Source organism: Leiobunum rupestre, chromosome 2 (assembly GCF_980474605.1).
Source record: "Leiobunum rupestre chromosome 2, qqLeiRupe1.1.hap1, whole genome shotgun sequence".
NCBI lineage: Eukaryota > Metazoa > Arthropoda > Arachnida > Opiliones > Sclerosomatidae > Leiobunum > Leiobunum rupestre.
Genome location: NC_143385.1, coordinates 74,229,851 through 74,257,006, shown reverse-complemented (window position 1 = coordinate 74,257,006; position 27,156 = coordinate 74,229,851). Strand labels below are relative to the sequence as shown.

General features: G+C 36.4%; 1 long non-coding RNA gene across 1 annotated transcript; it reads right to left on the bottom strand.

Annotated features, from left to right (window-relative positions):
• Positions 1-1,787: 1,787 nt before the first annotated feature.
• LOC149959002 (uncharacterized) lies at positions 1,788-25,591 on the bottom strand. Its single transcript, XR_016478361.1, has 3 exons — positions 25,515-25,591; positions 1,908-2,000; positions 1,788-1,830 (listed from the first exon to the last, which is right to left on the bottom strand). It is a non-coding gene; the product is annotated as an uncharacterized LOC149959002 (long non-coding RNA).
• Positions 25,592-27,156: the final 1,565 nt, after the last annotated feature.

Here is a 27,156-nt window from a genome sequence, read left to right as displayed (position 1 = left end):
ATTAGTCAGTGGGTTCCCGATAATGTGGGGCATTTTCCTGGTTTGGGGAATGGGATAATTATTCCGTCATTCCAGTCATCAGGGTTATTATGAGAGTTTTTTTGTTTTCAAAAATACTAGCTTTATTTTAGAAAATACAGCTTAATTAGATATTAAAGTCGGTTTACAAAAATCGCTATACATAATAAAATTGAGAGCACTATAGTAACCAAAGATATTTACAAAGATAGGAATAAGAATAACAATTCAATTTTTTTGGTGGCCAAAGGTTTTGCACCCTTTACAAAAGCGAGCTCGACGTTCGTAAGGTTGGACTGTTAGTCGTCCAATCTCTGGTTGAAAAGTTAAAACGCTTACATAATTGTTTGTCTACGGAAATCCGTGATTTGTTCTCCAAATTCTAGAATGTCTTCTTTAAGAGCATCGTCGGGAATTCCTAGTGCAATACCACTGATGATTCCTCGAGATCCCCGATTACGAGGTTCACCCGCTAGTCGTGGTTTAGCTGTGACCCCAGCTAGAGTTTTGAATGAGATAAGCTTTGATTGCTGGTCCAGTGTCTGGGTTTGAATTATCAGAAAACCCATTCCTAAAATTTTTAGATTGATAATCATACGTATCCTTTCTCGAACAATAGGGAATAACTTGGCATAGCCGGCATAGTGAAAAGTAAGTCGCTTCTCCTTAACGGAAATCCGGCAGTGTCTGTTAATAAAGCTGTCGTCGATGAATTGGCGAAATTGTTGTCACCTGTTATATTTTTTTTATAATTTCCCACTGATCAACCGCCCCTTTCATTAAAAGAGCAGAGAAGAAAGAAAAAGTAAAAACAAAAAGATAAGCCTTGTCAGGCAAAAGCCAAAATTTAACTCAACCAAAAACCCGCTGGAAAACAAAGCTGAACCTCATCAACGAAATCAAGATATTGGAATTGGAGAAGAAATTTATAAAAGAACTCGCTGTGATACATTTGACATGTCCGATAGTCACTGTAGAACAAGAAGTTTTGACTGTTTTTTTTTTCTTTCCTATGGCTCTGGAGCATTACGAAGAGTTGTGGCATCCAAATATGAAAATGGTAAGAGCCAGCATTCTGTGAGTCGAGCGATAGAACGTGTGGCAACCGCTATCAATCAAATGTTTCGATACTTAATTTCGTATCCATTACAAGATAAGATTGTACAGATTTCAAAGGTATTTTTTATGAAATGTGTATGCATGGACAATATTATACAATTCTGCATATTTTCAGACATCATTTCTGAGGTGGTGGAAACTATAAAATATTACTTGGGGCTTTAAACTACACGCACATTAATAAGTAGAAATCAAAGGTCAACAGCCTAGAATGTTGAATTGGTACTTTAATTAGGCTAGAATATAAACATAGAATGGAAACAAATTCATTAATATTTTTCCGATCATGAAATTTGGCTTGGATTCTTTTATTTGGTGTCGCTGTGGGTTATACCAGAGTTTTGAAGGTGGATATATGCCAACTAGTTATATATTAGGGAATAATGGATATTGATTGTAGCCCTGGCTTTTAATTCCAATCCTGAACCATAGTACTCCCAAAGAGTTAAAATTTAATAATCGCGATAAAAGAGGTAAACAAGATCAACTTTGCAGTGACTACTATATAATTGCTTAACCGTTAATAGTTTATTAAAGATATTATTTTAAATCAAAGGAAGGGTCAATGGCATTTTGAAATCCAGGCTAGGATGTCTCTATACAACAGAAGAGGCTTTATGTTGGCAATGAGATAAAGTTGTTGTCATAACGTTGCTGTTGTTCTCATAACTTCTGTCTTTGATCGAAAAGTTCCTTATACTGTTGCACCGGGTAAAAAGATTTTATTTAATTATTTAACTATTATATATTCTAAAACATTTTATACTTACAGTTCAGCTTGAGACTGTTATTCGTTGAATTGCCGATGAGCACCGCATGACTACAGAAGTAATCGCGGTTTCCTAAAGGAAATCCTGGTTGACCTGTTTGTTGAAGCAGAGGTAATGTTAATTTTTGCAATAATGAGGCGCATAATATAGGGAAAAATTAATTATTTTCTTCACCAGCCATTAAAAGGAAATAAAGGCAGGTTTTTTTAAAAGGGTTATCCATTCATAACGCAAAATTGCATTCAGGCCTGTCTTCGGGCCATAAGTTAGCTAATAGGTGAAGAAATTGAAGCCGATTTTGGCAAATGACCAGCAAATATTTGACGACCGACTGAAACCTGTTTAATTAGAAAGAATACATGAAAAGTTTGTTAAAAAAACTACCAAAATCCGCGCGTATTTATAAATTGGTATACAAATTTTTAGTTGATTTTCAGTAAACCTGTTGTATGTTTTATGACAATTATTCAAAAAAAACATGACGAAAAATTTGGGAAAGGTTTCAACCACGTGAGATTATTATTTTGCAATTTACTGGGTCTTAAAATTGAAAAATTGATCAATTACAATTGATTTTTCAAGTTTTTCTCATTACCAATATAATACAATTTATCTAAATTTTTCTCACCAATCCTCGTAGTGTCTATCTTTATAATTAGAGAAATGAGAGACATAATAGTGTAATTATGTATCAGTTAAATTTCAACAGATTTATTTTACGAAATATCAACTTTTTTTTTCAATTGTTCATCTATCTCAGAGCAACTACACAATTCACAGCAATCACTATTATTCTTCTTACAATGACATCTCTTGCTACAGAAAGATTTAGCACGACAATTACCAAAATGTTATGAAACAGTTCAAGACTCCTTGGACCTTAAAAATACTTGAAACTTAAAGAAACATCGCATAGTTCCCAGCCATATTCTAGAGGACCCTTAAGTGGAACCATAGTTTTATGTCCGTTGCTCTATTCGTTTGATTGCCAAGCATCTCTTTTCAAATATTGTAAAATGCTGGTGCTGGTGGCAGCATTTTATCAATACCTGTGTCTCGTTTTAGGTCCTGAACAAACATTACACCCATAGTTTCGAGGTTTTGTATTTTCATTTAACATTGATACAAAAGTACTGACTATTTCTATGATATTTTCATCAGTTAGAATCTCGGGTAGCTTATTTGAAATCAGTATTTGTGCATCTGTTAACCTTTGAGCTACTTGCTGAACTTTCTTTTTACCTACCTAATAATGGCATTAGGGCAATATGGAACCTAACGAAGGTCCTATAATACCATATAGCTTGTGGATACGAATGAAGAGCTTAATATCTTGCATGGGCATTATTTTTCCAGTGAAGAACCACACATGAGTAGATACTATCATTTGAAAATGCACTAAAAGTAACAACAGGGGACTGAACTAATAATTTTCAACTGAATTTGATCTAGGTTAATGACTATATACATTCGCATGGCAAATAATTATTGTATCTGCTTCTGTGTGAGTAACTGAATAGTTAATGTCCTCATAACAGTCAAAACTTTAAACACTTGTTGTTAGTTTTTAGCCTTTATTACCACTCACGATATTCTTCAAAAAAAATTAATCGTCGCATCATAGTTTATTACTGTTGTGGTGCATTAGTTTCCAAATATGAACATAAGAAAATTGTAATATTAGCCTGGTGTAAAAAATGACAAATTTTGAAAATTTCAAAAACGTTAAAATTACATTAAAATTGATTTAAAAAATTAAATTTCATCAAGTTAATATGCAATTTGGTCAATTTGATCAAAATGAGTAAAAAATTACCAAATTCAGTAAAAATGAAAAAATACAAAAATTAGAAAATGGACAATAATTGGAAATATTTTTCAAAATTGAGAAAAAAATAAAAATTGATCAATTTTTATCAGAAATAAAAACCTTTGATAAAAATTTCTTCAATTTGATAAAATAGATTAAACTTGATTACTTATTTAAATCGGGTGAAAATTGATTAATTTAATTTATTTGTTCAAATGTGATCAGAATGAGTTTAAAATGAAAAATATCAGAAAAAATTAATAAAAATGCCTGTAATTGGCTATATATTCTATCCTTTTTGTAAATAAAATTATATTTTAAACAACTTATAAAATTTGAAAATGTTTATAATTTGGATTAAATTTGGTTAAAAATTTGAAAATATCTTAAATATTAGAAAAAATTAAGAAAATGGTATAATTGTCGAACAAACATATTTTTTTAAACAATTTTAATTTAGAAAATTGATAAAATAGGTTAAACCCAATCAATTTAGATTATATTTTTACCAATAAATTTTTTATTAAATTTTAATAATTACTTAATATAGGGTGAAAATATTTATGAAATTAATATATTTGATCAAATCATAATGAACTTGGATAAATTTTGATGAAAATCGGTAAAATGTATTCAAAATAAAAAAGGAAATGGATACAAAGAGCTAAAGTAACAAAAACAAATATCAATCTTTATTTTAAATATTTTTGTTTTTCAAAAATTATAAAATCGGCCAAATTTTACCAAATTTAAACCGGATTTTAAAGTTTTGATCAAAGTTGATCGTTAGGAGGATCAAAAGGAATCAAAGTTAATAAAACTAAAAAAATATTAGTGAAAATAAAGAAAAGCATATAATTATTATTATTATTATTATATCGGAAAAGTTTTGGAAAAAAATTATATTTTTTAAATTGATAAAATAGGTTAAATCTGATCAAATTTGATTACATTTGCAAAAAAAATTATCAAAATTGATGAAACTTTATTAAACTTGAATAATTACTTAATATTTGTTAAAAATATTTATTATATTTGATCAAATCATAATTAGTCATAATCACGTCGGGTCGTCTCTTTGCAAGTAGGGAGGTATCCATCCCGTTGCAATGCTTTGACTCTTTTTTAAAAAAAAACACGAAACTTTGACTTTCCTGGCGTTAGGTTTTAAAACAATGAACTTCTTCCTAACATCCACTAAACTTCCGTTATTTCAGCCCGTGGGATTTTCTATTTCAGTAGTAGAAAACCACTTCCTATGGTGTGTTTTAGTAAGTGAGCTTCCTTATAGGGTAGTCTTACATCATCGTAAACTTAACTTTACATAGTGGCCATTAGCACATCTAATTTGTCATCGACCCGCCTGGAACGTTTATTGTTTGCCATAATATTTAAAAAAAATGGCTCAAAGTGATATTTTTAAATATACTTTATTGAAATAAATATTAACAATTAATTCAATGAAATTTACAAAAACATGCATTTATGAAAAATAAATTAACAAAGGATTTGCTATAGACATAGATTTTAAATATACACTTACATCCTTGCATTTGTTTTCACCGTTACAATTATAATGTAAATTAAACCTATTTTATTTATTTCCCAAATTAAATAATTAATAGATTAAAGCCTAAGAAATTTCAGTTAAATTTTTATTCTAAATAACGTTAATTAAAAGGTTAGGAAAAGAAAATATATTGTAATATTGGTGTATATGACAACAATAATTTAACAATATATTTTTGTTCGATGGCGACTGCGTTTATGCAGCTACAAATAAAATTCACGTAACGTGAATATGCCAAGTAGAATCGAAATCGCTTCGTCAGCATTATCAGAGAGTGTATAGTACAGCGCGCGTTTCAACACTGGTGGAGGACGACGCAAAAACAAACCAGTTTGCATCAAGAATGTATTGATGTTACTAAGAATATTTCAGCATAGGATTAACCCCTGGTACCATCCTCGCAGCTTTTGTGGAGAAAGTTCGTCTGCATTTAAGGCGCATTCAAGGTCATACCATATAGCAAACTTGAATGGGAAAGCAGACGAATTTAAGCTACAAAGGCTGCGAGGATGGGAATCAGAATCCTGTGGTCCAATATTCTTAGTAACTTCAATACATTCTTGTTTGCATTTGATATTTTGACAATTTATTTCATTTGTAAAATTGTTAAAATTTGCCTGGATCGTTTTGTTCAGCCAGAAATATTTCGACAAATGCATGTAAAAACCAAAACTCTCGTTTTCTTTTTTAAAGTTTCTAATCGGTGAATACGGTTTTTATTATTAAGACCAAGAGCGCTTTTGTTAAGACCTATTTTAAGTTTTTAACTTAACATTTTTAATCACATTTTGTGGCTGAAAAATATAAAAATCGAAAAATTCAAAAATAAATCAACAGAATACATATGTTAATCTTCGAATATACTCTATTTCACCAATGAATGTTCTATGAAACTTAAAAAACTAAAAGTAAGTGAACAACATATTCAGCTGTGCCAACAATTATTTACGTTAATGAAGGTAAAAAACAATTCCAGAAGCATTTAAAATTGCTTCTTAATATATTCTGGAAATTAATAAATACAATATATAGCTATATATCACGATATCTAATCCACTTGCGCTTTTTAAACCATCAATGTTTTGGTCTAAGTCAAATCAAATAGGAGAAATCAATTATTGATCCTACAAAAGTGCTCAGTTACTTTAAAGGTCAAAACACAGCGAAGGGCTCCCTTGCGTGACAAACGGTAAAGGGAATACTCTTTCGATTCGAATCTCGCGCATGCGCTATAACACGTTTGGATTCTGAGTAGCAGCCGATTGACAAAATGCAACAGGAAAATCATAAAGACTCGCTAGTACGTTTAAATATTCCCAAATTAAAAGTTCTATGTTTTAATCTAGGTATTAAATTTAAAAGTAAATGGAAGAAAAAAGAATTTATTGTAGATATCGAAAAAAATTAAGAAAACAGAGAAAACAAAGTTGTTGCGAATGAAAACGTGTTAAGCCTTGTTCTACCTGAGATTCTCGGAGTCGCCGCTCTTGCCTCCACAGATTACAATCTTAAAAAAGTTGATACGCCTTGTAAAACGGTTTTTCTGATTGTTATTGTGTATATAACGGTGAATCAGTTCCTAAAACATCCACTCCGAAAATCAAGTTCCTTAGTTTAGGAACTAATAAGTTCTTTCAGGGTAAGTATATTATACACTTGTTGGCTTAATTCTGGATCTGAAAGAGCTTTACTTTACAGAACTATGTGGACAAGAAGCCCCACAGCCAGACGAAGTGACTAATTGAAAAAAAAATCCACTTCCTTCAACTATTCCTAAGATAACAGTCCTTGACGTCTATGATTACCTCGTACAGAGAAAATCATTGATTGATAATGTTAGCGCAAAGCATTTAAAAGGCTTCAATAAATCGATGGCCCATCTTTTTGCGAAAGACATGATTAATGGGATTGAAATTAGCCTTGTAAAATGAAAAAGGTATTTTTATAAAGAACAATTAATAATTATGGTTCCAATTCAGGTCTGTGATCAATTATTATATGTTAAATCCAGCTGTTATCCATCAATGAAAGCTGAAAGTTACAGAGTTGTGGTTGTATTAGATTATGTTGACAGGCACATTTGTGGAGGAGCTTGCGAATGTATTATAGGGTTGGTCATTAGTCTTTTGCATAAATCAAAAGATTTCCTATAAATCATATTTTTTGTTTTTTAGAAAATCAGAGACGTGTAGTCAAGTTGGAGCTTTGCTTCTTTTTTTTGGAAAAATACACTGATGTAGATGATGAAGATTTTGAGATCTCTTGCACATCGATGTCATGCTCATGGAGCGCGCCCAAGCTGAGGAAAGTTGAGTGCACGCCCTTGACTGAAATATGTTGGAATAAGCCAAAATTATGTGGCAGTAAAAAGAGTTCCGATAGAGATCATTTTAACTATTCAAAGTTTGATCCAAGACATCAAGATGATCGGTCACCAGACAAGAAACGCATTAAACAAGCTAAAGTGGACCTTAGAGATATATACCCGAAAACTGGTGCTCAACATTTTTGGGAATTTGGACAATGACTCTGAAAATATTTCAATTTCAACTCCAGCACCATCATATTTTGTTGATATTCAAGATCAAGTGTCTGCCATTACGGAGGCTTCATTTATTGAAGATTAAACTAAACTACTGAAAACTAGAGCCGTGGAATTGATTTACAAGCCTTGTAAGTGTGACTCACTCTTTGGAAATGGGCGGTAATTTTTTGGCCTGTCCGAGTCCAATATTTAAGGTATCGGGTAGAGTCTCAAGTCCTAGAAATGTTAGTTATCAGAAGTTGGGCGATATACGTTCTAAGCCTCAGAAGAGGACACACTCTGTATTACCAATTTCTGGTTACTGACGGTAAGGTAAAAAATGGACTTGAGCAATCACTAACCCTAGCCTCGAGTCCGGAGGCCAGATGTTTTAGGACTCTAAATCGTTCTCAAGTTTCTAAATTTTCATTATCGAGTCTAGAATTGTACTTGACTCGAGACTTGATCGAGTACTTGTACACCCCTAGCCAGTGCCGTAACTAGCCTTTCATGGGCCCTGTGCAAGGACGTGATTCCCCCATTATATAGAAATCACAGGGAGTCAATTTATGGGCCCCGATCTGGGTCGTGGGCTCTGTGCGGCCGCACCTGCCTAGTTACGGCACTGCTCCTAGACTGATTTCATCAAAATTTTAAATATTAATGTGTATTGGCAGCTTTGACATTCAAGGAAGTAGATGAAATCGTACGAGAGGATTTTGTTCAAAAGCAACACACATCACAAGATGTTATTGATTTTATTGAGAGGCCGACTCTTACTCAATCAGAAAATACTTGGTGGAAAACCCTGAAAGTTGGCCGACCGTCAAGTTCCATGTTCGGTCAGATATTTGGATATAGAGAAAGAACATTTCCAACTTCCCTAATTGATAATATATTGAATCCTACAAAACTAGATGGGTAAGTTTGAATTAATATTTGTATTTGCAAACTATTATTAATTTAATGTATTTCATTTTAATTATAGTTATGCGAGATTACCTCCAGCAATCCAACGAGGAAGAAAGCTCGAGTCTGTAGCACGGAAATGTTATGAGGAACTATTTAAGGTGGAAGTTGAGGCCAGTGGTTTTTTTATAATGAAAGATTATTCTTTCATTGGGGCAAGTGGCGATGGACTCATTTCTAACCCAGCAGAAGAAACTATAGGGGTTCTAGAAATAAAGGTACCAAGCTCCATTAAAGGGACTGACATAACCAAAATGGAAATCGCTACCATTGTGGAAAACTTCAAAAGTTTTTGTTGGAAAAAACAATATGGAAAAATCCAGTTAGATAGAAAATCACATTATTACTGCCAGGTTCAAGGAGAAATGGGGGTAAAAAACTTAAAGTGGGCAGATTTTGTAATTTTTACAGAAGCAAAGAATGATTTCCTTTTCAGAAAAAGGATTTGGTTTGATGAAAAATATTGGAATGAACTACTTCTTCCAAAATTAGTTAAATTTTTTAAAACATATATAGTACCTTTCCTTATTCAAAGTTCCTAGTTGTCACATGAATTTATGCAACGGGTGATATACATAGCTTTAAAATTTAAAGTATTTTGCAAATGAATTAAAATTTAAGGTTAAAATTTAATAGCTGTTATTTTTATATAAACATCCAACAAATTCAAATTAATGGTTCATACATATTTGTCAAATATTCGCAGACTGCGAACATGCTACTACTCATTCGGACCATGCTAATTGGCATTGTTCCGTCAAAAATATGAAATATTTTAATTCTAGCAATAGCTCTTTCTACGTGGATTCTAACTTCTGCAATTCTACGAGTTTCAATTATTTCCTGTTCTGAGAACTGCGCTTTATCTTTTAGGAATAGTGGTAAATTTAACGTGAATTTTTTTCTTTTAACAAATCCTCTATGAGGAACCCCTTACCGGCAATTACATTATCACCGTTATCTAATAGCAAAACGAATTTTGAGTCTTTAGATCAGCGGTTCCCAATTTTATTTTGCTATGGAACTCTAAATTTTCCACCTAATTCTGGCGGAACCTCAACTCATTTTTTTTCTCATCTTAAACTTTTGACACAAACAAAGATGGCCACGCTGTGAATTTTCGGAACCCCTGTGACCCTTTAACGGAACCCCAGGGTTCCGCGGAACACCTTTTGGGAACCGCTGCTTTAGATATCACTTTATCAGAAACTCTGCCTCCCCAACCATCTGAGACAAACGAAATAACTCCACAAGGTGTGATGCCTATTAAAAACTTCATTGTGTTGTGATATTTGTAAGTTGAAAAAGTTTGATTTTGAACGTCTAATGATGTTGACCGTTCCACAAATATTTCACTTTAATCAATAATAATCCTAGTATTGGGGTATTTTTTAAAACACTGTGGCATAAATTTGTCAACCAGAGCTCTGCTAGGAAAGGGAAACATTTCTCGTAGTTCTAGTTCCATAAGTTTTATCCATGTATTAAATATGTCTGAGAACGTCGATGGTAATATATCAAAGCGATCTGCAATGTCTTGGTTAAAAAGTCCAACTTTGAGACGCATTAACACCGCAAAGAACTGATCAAGAAGAGATACCTTGAATGCACGCTTTCTTTTTGGGTCTTTACCTTCCTTTTTCTGTCCTCTCTAAAAATGCATTCTTTCAGCTTTTGAATCATTTTCTTTAATTTTATGGACACCCCAAGTCTTCTGTGCTATACGCTCCTCCAGGTCTTTCACTTTTGCCTTTAACATGCGATTTTCTACTTCCATATCGAAGTACTCAGTTTGTGTACCCTGGGAATACACTGGTTTACAATCAGAATGCTCCTTCGTTGATGTTGACAAACTAATATTTCCTTCAGCTGATGAAGTTAATGAAGGTGTGAAATTATCCTGAACTGGTAATGGTGAGGTAAAGGATCTGTTACATCAATATTAGCCATTGTTTCCAATAATGAATTAGTGTCAGCAGGAGACATGACTAGAAGTTGACAGCGGCTGCCGCGGTGAATGGGCCCCGGCATCGTGAACACAAATCCCGTTTTTTCCAATAATTCCCGCTTTCTACCCACCCCTCGATTTTCTCTCTGGCGTTTTCTTTTTTTCTCGGCCGTCGTGTGAGATACTATACTATCAACATTGTGCCCTCTGGGAGAAAAAAACCCTTCTCGCGGGCTCACGCTGAGGCGGCTCTAAAACCCAGTCAGAACTATTTTTTCTTCAGCGTAGTTCCCACAATCCTCGCTAGAGAGCGTCACTAAAATATTTCATCTCGGGTCCGTCTCCGAGACTGGAGATACCACGGTTTGGGGGGTAAAAGTTAGAGCGCTGGTTGGGAAATGCGCCCGGCTGTGAACTCCTAGTCATGTCTCCTGGTGTCAGTCATTGATGTTTCTGAAAAGGTGTCTGTCGTAGACTTGGAAACCGTAGCTTCTTTTATACTTATATCAGTACTGGCATAATCGTGGTATTTGATCGATATTATCAATCTTTTCCTCTCCAGGTGTTTTTCCAAAAAAACTTCATATAACTTCTCCTAGTATTAAAAACAACCAAGGCTTAATTAGAAAATTTTATTAAAAAGCAAATTTTAATACATATAGTGATTTACCTTTAATTTACTTCTATTTTTTTCTCTTGTACTTCTCAGTATAGCTGAATCGATTTGACTTCTGGTTAACAACTTGGTATTTTTCGGAATATTTAAAGTAGGAATCCCATCCGGATCACTTTTCTCCCATCCTGGATAACCCGACACAAAGTGTTTGCTACATACCCGGGAATCTACTGTGGCTTTGAAATTTACTTGGTTTATAATTTTACCCCATAACCTAAGTCGGGCTTGAGGAATTCCGTGGAATTTCATATTTGGGTCTCTGCTTTTGCTTTTACACCCAGCAAAACTACAGCAAACCATTACTAAATTTAAAAAAAAATACTTGTAAATGTTACCCAGGTCACTCGTCCATTGACTTAACATTGCAGAATAACAAATATGGCCACCCGTTTGATCCAAACATTAGTCCTGCGCTGAATTTCCCTCTTTTACCCTCCCCATTTTCCGTCGAAATAGAGTATTGCAAGGATGCATCAAGCAGCTAATTGATAAGAACTCTGGTTTCATGATTCTGAAGCGGTCTTTGAAAACATTATACATTTCTTTATTGGTTTTGCATACAAAGTGCCCTCCAAAAACAAGATATTGACCACGATTCTACATTAAATCACAGAAAAGATCAGAGAGAAAAAGTTTAAAAATACCAAGAAAAACAATTGATCTGAAACTTTTTTCTTAATATTTATACATTTGATATTTATATTGCATAATTTATTCCCATCCAAATTTAATTTTTATTTTACCATCTGTGCATCTGGTCTCTAGGCCTTGGTCTTTTAGGCTGTTCTCCACAAATTTCTTGAAATAATGGAAAAAAATATTTTTTCAACACTGAAATATTACAAATTAGTAAACTTTGCTGTACTTACTTCTTATATTTCCAAAGAAATTTTACATTTAATTATTTCATTACCAAAATAATTCAACATCCTAATAGGAAACAATTTCCAGACGTTCAATACAATGAAAAGTCGAGGGGCTGATCACTCCGCGTAATCGGTGTACAGAGCTGTACCTTTGACTGTACTAATGGGATTACGCGTAATCTTTGAAGTCCCTGCCTTTGGCAGTGCTAATCTAAGCGTAATCCGGTGTACAGACTTTCTAAGAGTGGTTAGCCCCTCGTGAAAAGTTATCACTAGCGACATCGCGTAAATGGATACTGAACTTCTCTTCAATTACCTTGTGGTCCATAAACCGTGTACGAAATTTTAACATTACGCGAATAGGAAGTGACGCCTCTCTATACTAAACACTCTCTGGCATTACATAGATGGCGTGAACGTTCTTGGGGCTAAACATAGGCTAAACTAAACATGAAAAAACAAACTGGGCTGAAATGAACTTAACTAGCTCCTTCTGGGTCGAATAGATGGCGATAAAACCTTCAGGCTCGTGTGACGTCAATCGGTGACGTAACGAGAACCAATTGGAACGAGGGGTCGCAATTATACGTTCTTTCTTGACGTAACGCGACATGTGACGCCACGCCCAATGACATCTCAAGAAGAAAGTTCAAAGAAAGAAGGCGGGACACAACTATGCTAGGGAAGTCTGCAGAATACCCCCGCTAGTGTTGATATTGTTCAATCATGATCAAATTTACTAGAATGAACTTGAGATAATAAATTTTTGCGTACCCTCTAATTTTTCTAGTTGTTTTTCTGAAATGAATATATTTACGGTAAAAGGAGTGCTCTGTGAAATTGGTTACTACGTAAGGAAGGCGACATAGTAGACTAAATAAAAACGTAAGTAGCTAATGTTTTAGCTGATAAATTCACGATTTTAATTCAGGCAGGGCATAACGTGTATAAGATTTATAAGCTACGTGGTCTAGTCTAGAGATCGGCAGAACAAATAAATTAACCGGCAAAATTTCGATTAATCATAAAAATTTCTGATATTTTTTTATAATTGTCGGTTATAAATAAAAATAAATAATTGGATAATTTCTTATCAAACGCCGATCTCTAGCGCCACCCGAAAAGTTCAAAAGGTTCGGTGACCATCTAATTAGCAGGTTTAAGGGGTTTTACACCAAGATCTTCGGTTTCCCCTTCCATTAAAAACTTGTTGAGGTTAACGGTAATAGTTAGTGTAGGGAGCTGTTGGCTTGCAGGGCTTTCCACCACCCTCCTACGCATTGTAACCCGGCCACCTGAATTAAAGGCTTTAAAAGTCGCTCGATGACTTAGGCCTAGGGTGGTGCCTTGGGTATTAGCCTAGCTGATTATTATTATTATTATTTATAAAAATTGAAGTTCAAATTGGTACTAAGAGAAAATATTCGAAGATTGTACTTGAATTTAAACCAAGTGGCCATGAATCTATCCAATTGTTTGAAAAAGGCGACTTTACTGGAGAGCTTGGTGCCATATCTATTGAAGCTAAAATTCAAAATAGCCAAATGATAACGTCATCCGAAAGCCATGGTAGAGTATTAAAGTTAGATAACTTATACTCTTTTTAGTGGACTTTAACCTAAAATATATATCCCGTGTAAAAATATTGTTTATAATTGCTGTAATTTATGTTATTGACCAATTTACAAACGATCCAATCAACGCGAAGGGTAGCTTTAAGTACCGCCTTTTTGATTTCGACGCTAGCAACGTCTATTGAAAAAAGAGCTACTTTACGTTGAGCCGCCACTTGCTTATTAGAGAAAGGTATGTTCATCCGGTGAATGAGAATGAAATTCTCGATCACCGGAAGGACATACAGCACATCGCCCCCCTTGGCTCCCCCATTCATCCTTCTCGTTCACCAGCTCCTTTCCCCCATCCCCATCCCCGTTCACTGGATGCTCTCTCTCTCTCTTTCTCGTTCACCAGCTGCTTTCCCCCGTTTCTACCCCCATTGTCTCATTCACTGGAAGGACATAAAGCTCTTTTCCCCCATTCACTGGTTCCGTCCACCCTCCATTCACTGGCTCCATTCACCCTTTCCACCCTCCCGCAATTGTAATCGCTTCTAATATCAAGAATAGGATCAATAATAACAAGTTATTTACATTTAATTTTTTTATTTTAGAACTTTGTTTACATGTTAGTAGGTACTATCAGATATTCCATTAGATGGTTATCTTGTACATTACACAATGAAAACCAATTAAAGTAGCTAAGTTTACAGGTTAATTGATTATCTACGAGTAAATTAGTAAAATCTTGTAGTACTTCCGAGGGTGATTTAAAACAACCAAAATAAGATTTTACTTTATGGTACGAATTAAATTGATCGGGGTACAAAAATAAACCCTCGAAAGGTTTACCATATAGTAATTCGTGAATTTTTTTAAGGTTTTTAACAATAGCTAAATACATGCATTCGATTACATTTTAATGCTCGTTTAAAAGATCTTTTTGGAAACGAATAAAATGAACTCACCGATTTCGCGAGCTCCCAGATCCAGAACCTGGCCGTAGGCTGAGTTCAATTTGATAGTGTTCGACGTGGCGACGATGGATACGTTGTCGCCGTGATAGTCGATGATGTTGTGGGTAAGCGACGTTTCTCCAGTTTGCGTTGCCTCAAAAAGTTCTTTCCAAAGAGAGAGTAGATTGTTGAAAGCTTCGGATGTCAGGAACAGAATATTTTCGTTCGATTTTTTGAAGAAAAGAACTTGTAACTTGGAACCGTCGAAACCAAAAGAAATGTACACTGATCCTCCTAACGTGATTTTTATGTTGATACGTCTTTCTTGGGCCCGACGTTTGGCTACGGTATGAGTCTCGGCTATAGAAAATGAAAATGTTAAGCCTCGGTCTATTGAAATAGTAGTAGTAGTATTAATAAAAGAATGCTTACCAATAGATCGTTTTTCCATGTTTACGGTAGACGAAGGGAGCAAAGCGGATGCACTTTTTTTCAGTTCAGCGTCTCGGAGAGAAATGACGCGAGGGAGATTAATCAGTTCCTATCTTGTTGAGAATAATTCATCACGTGCTCTAAACTATAAATAACCCTCAAATTCTATTCCGGGGCGGATTAACCCTTTCGGCGCCTTTAGGCACAAAATTATTTTCCGCCCCTGGGCATTGTCTAATGGGTTGGTCAGCTAAGTAGGGGCAACCCACGTACTTCGACCGTGGGTCTTTATCACAGTATTGGCGCCCTAGGCACGTTCCTACTTGGCCTAATGGTTAATACGCCCCTGATTCTATTGGCTGTCTCTCTCTCTCTCTGTGATAACAGTTCTAGACACTCGTACTCGAAACTGCATCTAATGATTCCCATTGACGTCATATAATTTTACCCACTTGAAAAAAAACCATTGTTTGACTCATATAATTTACCCAGTTTAAATTCTAAAACGGAACCCATTGTTGACGTCACATAATTAACCCACTTGAAAAAGAAAAAAAAATAATTTAGATTCCTCTCGAGAGCTTTTGATGCAATCATATCCTAGAAAACAATACAATTAATAGAAATTTACATTAAATTAGTATACTATTAATACCATTTTGCGAACTACAGTGAAAAAGTTACAATTTTACGGTAGAAACGTTTTCAAAATACCATAAAATGAACTCAAATAAGAAAATAGTAATAAAAATAATCACTATGGCTATAATTTTAGAAGGTTGTTTCAGGACTGCGATTATGGTCGATGTTTGTACTTGAGAGTTCATATCGGAAATGAAGTGAAATGGAATATTTTCGTAAATAAGTATAAATTTTAGCATAACCCTAATATATTCTCGAGAACTGAACAAGTTCTTTGGGAATAAGAGATAAGCTTACTATCTTCCCCCTCGCCCCTATATAAGGGGGTGTCAGAACCGGGGAACGTCACTCTATTGTTGTTCTTTGTGCGTCTAGTACTAGGATTTTGAAGCGCTCTCTCTACGTTTATTTTGATATATTTTTCATAATTTTTAGAATTAGGTTTCATTTTCAAAGTAAATTGGCTTTAAAATGAAAGGTTTACAATACCCCGAAGTTATTTTAGTTGACACCCCGGAAATTATTTTAATCGACTCCCCTGAAATTATTGATATAACTGATAACGAGACCCCTGAAGTACCCATAATTACTTTACCCGATTCTCCAGAAATCGAAATAGATTTAACTGATACCCAAGACCCTACCCGTCCCTTAGCTACAGTAACTGATTCGCAATTGGAACGTTTAAAAGAAATGACAATGGTACGAGATTATCTTAGCGAATATCAACTAACCCGTCAAATCAGTACGCTACCTATCGCGAATTTACCTTTACCTTTACCCCTTTTAAGACCTAGTTCTATCCCACCTGACGAAGTACGTAATTCGCCTTCGTATACGCCTATGGATGCTCCATCACCCTTTCTAGAATCAGATGACACGTGCAACTCTTTATCTTTGGAAGATAATTTTATCATGTCGCCCCCCAGTACGGACAGCATTCAGCGCTTAGCTGAGAACGTACAAGTTGCCCGACGGGACGCGGAGGAACTTGCCGCTGCAGCCGCAAGGGCAGCCGAAATGTTCCAGGAAGCTAAAGCGTTGTTAGCTGCTCGTACGGCTAGTAGTAGCAGGCCCCCTTATAATATTTCCCCTCAGTGTAATAATGTCCCCATAGCGGTCGCCGGCCCCTCACGAGCTCCGCAGTATTCACCTCCACCGTCTCAGACTGCTGAGAAAAACGCGAACCTCGAGAACGCGAATTTGGCAGCCCCCACTTCGTCTCCTCCTCAAGTTGGAGGTGAGCTAGTTGACGTTCCAATAACGCCTCCGTCCTTTCCTAATTTACCAGGTTCTGTTAAAATATTGAATAATAATATCCAAAATTTCCCAAATTTTGGACTAATGGGACGTACTTTAAATGTCCGGTTAGAAAATAATATAGAAAATGGTATTTATATATTGATGTAAACCCTATTGGAAGACTGTTTGCCTTCAGATATGGTTTCGGTTTCATTGGTGAGCGTCACTAACCCCGGCTTCCAAATTAACGTCAGTTTCCGACGTCGGGACCAATTAGACTTGCAATGGTTGATGACGTATATCGATGAAAAAAGATATAGATCCGAGAACGATGGTAGTTTTATTGAAGGAATAGTTACGGTTACGTTAACCGAGTCAGATTACCCCATGGAGGTACTAGATCAGTTAGGTTAGGGATTTCCCTCGAAAAAGAGTTTTCTTTTTATAAACAATGCACGATAACGATAAATAACCAGGATAAAATTTGTTTAGCACGCGCTCTTGTAGTAGCCAAAGCTCATAGAGAATACATGGATAATAAAAATGATGGAGAACTTAAAAGAAAATATACTACTATAAGACAGTGAAGAGGAAAAATATTGAAACGCAATTACAGACCCGCGAAGCTAGGACCCTGCATAAACAGAATGCGCTGGTCCGGACGCTTAAACTCGGTTCCAAGAAATCTTGCCCTAATACAGTATTATCGTTTTTCGATTACGTGATCCGACTCCTGTAATTGTTTTCGGCGACGTCGAAGAAGAGAGGGAACTAGAAGGGCCTCTCCGCAAACGTCTTTATCTTCTAAATATTGACACACATTTCAACGTAATTACTAACCCCAAACCCCTTTTCGCGTTTAATTACTTTTGCGAAAAATGTTTGAAAGGATATAATAATCTCACGGAACATAAATGCTCTCTTTTCTGTAACGCTTGTCGTAGAAAACAAGATTGCAGGAAGGACGTAGATAAGATAACTTGCCAAACATGTTTAAGAGTTTTACCTAATCAAAATTGTTACGCTTATCATTTATCAGGACCCGAGCCCTTTTGTAATAAAATTTACGTTTGTAGTCTTTGCGGGAAATATGTCAGTATGTTTAAGCGTGAGACAGTACACGTTTGCGGAGAGACCTATTGCCTTTCGTGTAGTGAGTTTAACCCCGCAGGTCATTTATGTTACATGCAACCTTTAAAGACCGACCGTAAAGATTCTGCCGAAAAAACTACTCGTTCTCGAATAAATAGCAATAATAAACGGGTCCACGACTCCGGCAATGAACAATCACCACCGACCAAGAAAAGTACTCCTAAAACGGAAGTCTTTGTTTTTTATGACCTCGAATGCATACAAACAAATCGTACTGACGCCGATGCTTTGATTCACGAACCAATTTTATGCTTTTCGCAAAAAGCGTGTAAATTCTGTTTCGATGAAAAAGATAGTCGGTACGCATGCGCTAAATTCGGTGGAGGTCCTCGGGAGAAAATATGTCTCTCAATAGACCCCGTCGGCGACTTTCTGGAGTATCTTCGTACGCTTAACAGAGTGGCTGATAAGATAATATGTATCGCTCATAACGCTAAAGGTTACGACGCACAATTTATAGTACGTAAAGTCTTGACAGACGGGACCAAATTCATGAATATACAGTATAAAAAATTAAAATTCTTAGATTCCTTAAATTTTATGCCCTTTGCACTTTCTCAATTTGTTTCCACATTCGGTTTCGATAATAATTTGAATAAGGGACATTTCCCGCATTTACTGTTTAATACCGTAGACCATGAATTTGATCCCGCCCGGTCGAACAAAACCAATTACGTACTACATAATGGCATGCCTCCGATGGAAGCGTACGACCCTAATCGTTTAAGCGGTAAGGCCTACGATGAATTTATCCAGTGGTATAACGATTCCCTGTCAGAAGCTTGCAGTAATTTGGACCCCAACTTTAATTATTTTGATTATAAAAGAGATTTAATCAGGTACTGCCGCCAGGACGTAAACATTCTTTTGCAAGGCTGTTTATCTTATCGTTCTATTTTCATGGATAAATTCGAAATAGACCCTTTCTTAACTGCGATAACGATTGCGGGAGTATGCAGTTTTGGCGCAATCGAATGGCTTGAATGGGAGTCTCACTTACGAGGAAAGGAAATACAGTCCGCTTTTAATGGATTTGAACCTAGAATTCTTAACATTAACGTGGACGGACTTCTCGGCAACGAAGTATTTCAATATCACGGTTGTTATTGTCACGGCTGTAAAAAGTGTTTTCCTATCAATAGAAACTTAGCGTTATACGGCGACCACACACAGACTCATAATTCGCGATACGCGTCAACCGTTGCTACCACAAACCGCTTGAAACAATTGGGATACACTGTCCATGAGAAATTTGAATGTATCTTCCAAGCCGAGAGGAGTACTAACCCCGCCATCGACGCCTATCTTTCTACTCAAAATTAAAAATTAAAAATTAAAGAGCCAATGCGCCCCCGCGAAGCCTTTTTCGGAGGACGTACGTCAGCCTTGAAATTACATCACAAGTGTAAAGAGGTGGAGGAAATTAAATACATTGATATTTGTTCACTCTATCCGTGGTGTAACAAGTATTGCAAGTTACCCGTGGGACACCCTAAAATACATGTAAAAGCTCCTTTCCCTGACATTTCTACCGTAAACGGTTTAATAAAAGCCACAATGTTATCGCCTCAATCTCTCTACCATCCCGTTTTACCTCAAAGAATAGGATCGAAACTAGTGTTTGCCAACTGTCAAAAGTGTAGCGAGTCTCGAAACCAGCAGGATTGTCCCCACGAAGACTCAGAACAAGAAATGACTGGTACTTGGGTTGCAGACGAGGTACAGTTGGCAATCGAAATGGGTTACAAGGTCATTCCTATTCACGAAATTTGGGAATACGATGTAGTAAAATACGACCCGATATCGAAAGAGGGTGGTCTTTTCTCCGAGTACGTCAACGCTTTTCTTAAACTCAAACAGGAATCCAGCGGCTTACCCCCGGGAATAGAGACCGATGAAGAGATTAAGAAATACGTTGACAAATATTACGAAAAGGAAGGAGTAAAACTTGATCCTACCATTATTAAAAAGAACCCTGGACTTCGTACCATTGCGAAGCTTTGTCTTAACTCTTTTTGGGGCCGTTTTGGTTTAAACCCTCGCAAAGACCAATCGGCTATTATTAGCGATCCCAAAAAGTTTTTCGATTTATTCTTAGACCCCGACATAGAAGTTAAATCGGTTATTCCCTTAAGTCAAACGCATTGCGTGGTCAAGTGGGCGTTTTTGAAAGATATTGATCTTGTTTAAGGAGATTAGGCCAGCTTACGTATTATTATGATAGGGACAGTTGCATTTATCTAAAAGAACGTAATGGGATAGAGATAGAGATTGGAAACTATCTCGGAGACATTACCGATGAGTTGGAAAAGTACGGAAAAGGCTCGTACATCCAAGAATTACGCCTTTAAAGTACTAAACCCTACGACCGGTAAAGTCTCATACGAGATAAAGGTCAAAGGGTTCCGTATAAATCAAGGCATTAAAGATTTGGTTAATATGGATACGCTTAAAAGATTGATAGGCGTAAACGGAGAAACGAACGAGCCAGTAACCGTACCCCAGCCGAGGCAGATTTTGCGTCTACCCGATCATACGGTCGTTTCCGTCGACCGTACTAAAATCTATAGACCCGTCGTAGACAAGGTACGGTTACTGGACGACTTCACTACGGTACCCTACGGCTATAAAGCGAATCTAATTGGTCCTGAGGACGGGGACGTAGAGGCCTCCAATCGCTAATTCTCGCTAAAAATTAGTCTCACCACTCTAAAGTGAATATAGGTTTCAGTCTTACGACTCTAAAGTGAATATAGTCTTGCGAATCTAATGTGAATATCAAACCTATACGGGGTAAGGGACGAAATAGGTTATTCGATTATATTTTTCCTCCGCTGAAGAGTCCCATAAATTTAACCGAATTTTAATTTACATTTTCATTTGTACGCTAGTACTCGAAGGGAGAAAACCATGCAATTTATTCATCCGTTTAATTGCGTAACGGCAGGCCCGAGTCAGAGTGGCAAAAGCTATTTAATTGAATCTATAATTAATCACGAAGAGGAAATGTTTGTTCCGGGTTTCAAAGAAATACATTGGTATTACGGAGAATGGCAAGCTCGATACGATAAAATGAAGCACAGGGTAGTTTTTAAAGAAGGATTGCCTGTTTTATCTGATTATGACGGAAAAGATCATATATTATTAGTTATCGACGACCAGATGAGCGAGAGTAAAGGTCAAATTGGCGATTTATTCGTGAAAGGGACCCATCACCGTTCTCTAAGCGTTATTTTTATTACACAGAACTTATTCCATCAATCAAAAGATAGCAGAACCGTTTCCTTGAATTCGCATTACATAATTTTATTGAAAAGTCCCCGAGACCGCCAGCAAGAGGCTTATCTCGCTAGATAAATGTTCCCTGATAAATGGCGTTTTGAAGTAGACGCCTACGAAGACGCGATTTCGAGACCTCACGGTTATCTAGTATTCAATTTAACTTAAACTTGTCCCGAAGATCAAAGAGTCTTAACTAATATTTTACCGGGAGAAACGTGCTACGCCTATCTCCCCAAATAAATAGAACTAACATTTCGTAATTTCAATCAGTTATGAATCATGTCTCGTAGAGTACGTATCGAGAGAGACGCTCTCCGATATCTCGGTCGTTGCAAACCCGTTCAAAGAAAAGCCATTTTAGCTAAAGCCAACAAATCCCTCATAGACGCAATCAGTGAATGTATTCATAACACTTTAATTGCTAACGTTAAACTATCAAATACCCAAAAAACCAGGTTATCTCGTCATAAAAAATACCCTTAGAAAACTAGCCAGTAAGCGTGTAGCTTGGAAAAGTAAAAAGAAATTGTTAGTTCAGTCTGGGGGCAGATTTTTCTCGTTTCTTCTACCCGTCGTTTCAACCCTTCTTGGTTCTATATTCGGAAGTAAACAATGAAACACGCCAGAAAAATGATTCTCGTACCTAGCGACGTTTTAAAGCCCGACCCGTTTCGCACCCCCTCGCTCTGACCGTCTCTTAATTAGACGCAAAGATGGACCAAATATTAAATATGAAAGATTTAGACGACGCCTCGAAATGGATTTTATACGAACAAGCTTTAATGAGACACGGAAATCAACGTAAACAGACCTTGGCTCCTAAAGAAATCGAAATTGCTTCCGCGCTCGACTCGCTAAGTAGGGACTGGATAGATGATTTGACTTTGATATATTACCATAAAGCGCAAAACATAATGGATCAGTTGGAAACTGTACCTGATAGAATACGTTGGGATGAAAACGGGGAGCTCGTAATAAACGATCGACCTATTAAAGGTTCCAATATTAGCGAAATTGCCAAAGCGTATTTAAATCCTAAAACCTACCCAAAACCTATCGAATATTTCGCGTTTATTTACAATTTAACCCAATTTAACTCTTCACCGGCGATCCCAGGCTTTCCCTCCCCGCTAGCTCCGAGCGTAACACAACGACGTTTTCCCGTTAAGCCAAATGTGAAGCGCGAGTATCCGGTTCCTCAAAGAGCGCGCGCGCGCAGGACAGATAAGCCCCGCTCCACTCGTAGCCTCGACCGAGATCACTCCACGACTGACTCTTCTCATCACTCGTATAAACAAACAAGGAGTCGCTCGCGAAAGTTGAAAGTATGGGAGAAGCTATTTTAGAAAAAATATATTTTGACCCGAAGCATCCGGCGTCTTTCGGAGACGCTGAAAGGTTATTCCAGTCTGTAAAGTCTCACGGTCTAAGTAGGGAAACTGTAGAAAAATGGTTAAGAGGAATCGACGCTTTTACGATGCATAGACCGAAATATAAAAAGTTTAAACGAAATAAAATAGTAATTAGTAATATAAGGGAACAATACCAGGCGGATATTAACGATATGCGTTCGTTAGAGGCTGATAATGACGGATACAAATATATTTTAACAATTATAGACTGTTTTAGTAGAAAAGCGTGGGGGTTACCTCTTAAAACTAAATCGGGGAAAGAGGTTTTGAAAAATATAAAAATTGTTTTTAAAAAAGACGGAATTCCTGATAAATTCCAATCGGACAAGGGCACGGAATTTAGGAATAAAGAAGTACAAGGATATTTCAAAAAGAATAAAGTAAAATTTTTTAGTTCCGAAAATGACGAGATAAAAGCCTCTATTGCAAAAAGGTTTAATAGAACGTTAAAAACAAAAATGTATAGATATGGTACCCATCACTCCACAAATAGATATTTGGAAGTCTTACAGGACTTGGTCGAAGCGTACAATTCCTCTTACCATAGCTCAATTAAAATGGCCCCTAATGACGTTTCGGAAAATAACGTATTACGTGTGTACAATAATATTTACTCTAAATATTATGCCGAGAAACTGAAAATGAAACCGCAATTCCCAGTAGGGGATTTGGTTAGAATAAATACAACTAAAATGATATTTCAAAAGGGTTTCGAAGCTAATTATACCGAAGAAATATTTAAAGTCGTAGCCATAGTTAAAAGACATCCTCCCGTTTATAAAATAAAAGACTTATCAGAAATCGATATAAAAGGGACGTTCTATTTTCGAGAGCTTCAAAAGGTCAGCGCGCCTCGTTCGTTCAAGTTAAACAAGGTTTTACGACAGAGAACTAAAAACGGAGTAAAACAATTGTACGTTAGTTGGCTAGGATATCCTCCATCGTTTAATAGTTGGGTTAATCAAGATGACGTCTGGGATTTACATAACTCTTCCTAGTAATACTAGAGATAATAATAAAAACAATTCAGAAAATACTCTAGCCTCGTATTCTACAACGTTGGCCAAACCCATTAGTTTACGCGGAGATTGGGAAATTGCCCTGGTAGAAATTATTTATCCTTTATGTTTTTATAACGTACGCGAACCCATGGGGTGCGGAATAGAAATTAAGGAATTACTATAGTAGATTAAAAATATCCGTATGACTTCCGCGAGATACCTCAGGGCTACTACAAAAATCCTCATGAACTTTTGGCTGTACTTAATGAAAGTATTAAAAGTTTGAACCTTGATTTAAAGGAAAGCGCTAATTCAGAGTTCGATAATGATTCATTAGGAAAATTTGAATATAGTTTAGAAAGTGGACACGTACAATACACTTCCTATAGTAAACATTATTGCAAACTCGAGTTAACGCCAGAGTTGAGGAAAATTTTAGGATTTAGAGATAATTTTACTAATATTTCACCTAAGCAAGCAATCAGATCAGATACCCCTATGCAATTAAACTTATTCGTCCACGATCTTATGTTCGTGTATTCCGATTTGGTGGGAAATGAAATGGTTGGGGATACATTAGCCCCCCTTTTGCGAACAATTGTTGTAGACCAAAACGCGCCCCATGGATCAACCGTTTCAAAAACTTTCGATTCTCCGCATTACCTTAAACTGAGTAGAAATTATTTTGACAGTATCGACATTAATATAAGAACTAGTTTAGGTGAATTCGTGCCATTTCTGTTTGGTAGACTCACGTGTAAAGTACATTTACGACGAGCTCCGTAAAAAATGGCTTATCAGTACGTTGATATAAATTGTCCCTAAATGCAATATTATTTAAATCAGGCGGGGGGCGGAGTAAATTTACCTTATTTCTCTGGGTTTGCGGGACAAAAAGGACACGGAATTGGTAGCTTTTTTTCAGGGCTAGATAGGTTTGAATTCCCATTCCTAAAACAGTGTGCCAAATACGTGGGAAAAAGGGCTCTTTCTACAGGAAAGAAAGTACTTGGAGACGGCTTGCAAGGTCAGGACTTAAAAACGTCAGCCAATAAACGAATGACAGAAACTGTGGACGAAATGGCTGCACAAGAAGGTTCGGGTCGTCGCAAGAGAAGAAAAACTACTAAGAAAGCATTGAAGAACCCCCGCGCAAAGAAAAAGAGTTAAGTTAAACGCCGCAAGTTCACGCGTACGGTTCGCGATATTTTTGCTCTCTAAGTACTTAAAAGCGAATTAAATATTTTCAACGAACTACCAACTCAACTCAGCGTTGAAAAAGGTCAAACGGTATGGTGTAAGCCAATTTCATCTATCGACAGCAGTTCTATCATCGAATTCGTGGTACCGGGTACGGGAGACTCTTACACAGATTTGGCAATGACCAACGGTGACAACTTGGATGCCGGGTCTAACGTTTCGCTCGTGAACAATTCTCTGCATTCGCTATTCAAACAATGCGAAGTGAAACTCAATGATACGACGGTTTCACCATCGGCCGCGAATTACCCCTATCGGGCCTATATCGAAACCTTGCTCAACTTTGGGTACGATGCAAAAAACACTCACCTAGCGACATCTGGATGGTACAATGACATGGCTGGAAGTATGGATCTGATAACAAACGCCGGATTCATAAAACGTCAAAAGAAATTGAACTTTACGGGAACATTTTTTGTGACATTTTTAATTTCAACAAATATTTAATTAATGGCGTACAACTTAAGGTTTCACTAACTAGAAATAGGGATAATTTTACCCTTTTTAGCGAAACTGTCGACGCGTATAAAGTCGAATTTATAGACGCTGCTCTAATTGTACGTAAAGTTAAAATTATGCCTAAAAGTTTTTTAGCCCATCAGCAAGGATTATTACGTAGCAATGCCAAATATCCCTTTACTCGTACCGAAATTAAAGCTAAAACATTGGCTAGTTCGATTCAGAACGATAGTTTTGACAATATATTCTTAGGTCCAATGCCCAACAGAGTTATTATTGGTTTAGCCACCAACAAAGCGTATAAGGGCTCCGTTAAGTCTAATCCTTATAATTTTGAAAATTTCGACCTAAATTATTTGGCTCTATACGTTGATAACGAACAAATCCCTTCGAAAGCGTTGACCCCTAATTTTAATAGTAAACAATTTACGCTAGCCTATCATTCGCTATTCTCGGGAACTGGGATACTCTACAAAGACGAGGGAAACCACATCGCGTTGGCTCACTTTCCTCTAGGCTTTGCCTTATATGCTTTTGATTTAACCCCTGACAATTCGACCAGTGACGTCACGTTTTGGAACCCCGTAAAGTGAGGGCAACTACGTTTAGATTTAGGATTTGGTACCCCTTCAAAAGATTCTACGGTCGTTATCGTGTACGCCGAATTTCAATCTTGTTTACAGATAGATTAAAATAGGAACATTATTCGAGACTATTAAAATGACTACGACAAACGTTGACTTATCTCAGGCACTGTATAAAACACCGAACTTTTTAGGCGTTTTTTCTTCCGATAATTTAAAACCCATCGCGAAATATCCACAATCGCTTATCATTAATTTTGATAAAAGGGGTGAAACAGGTTCTCATTGGATTTGCCTCTACGTTGATGGCCGAAAACGAGGATTCTACTTTGATTCAATGGGGCTTCCCCCGTTTTTATCACCAATCAGAAAATATTTAAATTCAATGTGTAAGACGTGGACATTTAGTAAAAGACGATTGCAAGGACTAACTAGTAACGTTTGCGGTGAATATTGCGTAATGTATATTTTGCATAGAACTAAAGGACAGAGTACAAAAACGTACTTCCAAAAGTTTTCCAAAAATTGGGAAAAAAACGACCGCAAGATATTTTTATCTTTCGCAAATCATGCTAGAAAAATCATCACATCGAATTTGGCGAATCCATTAGCTAGAGAGAGAGGTATGGTGACTGACTGGAAAAAATCCGGTTCCAGAGGATAAAACAATATATTCCCACGCTATCTGGTATCTTTTAGAGATATGACCCGACCTCTCTCGAAAACATGTGCGCGCTTCTACGAGCGCCAAACCATTTACATTCGAATAAAATAAACCATCGAAAAACAAAAAAACATGCAAATAGAATCAGGAAGTATTTGGTATAATAGTTAGGACAACGGGATGGTTTACGCAATCTAGCATGAAAACAGAACATTGGTAGAAATATATTAAATAGAACGTGCGG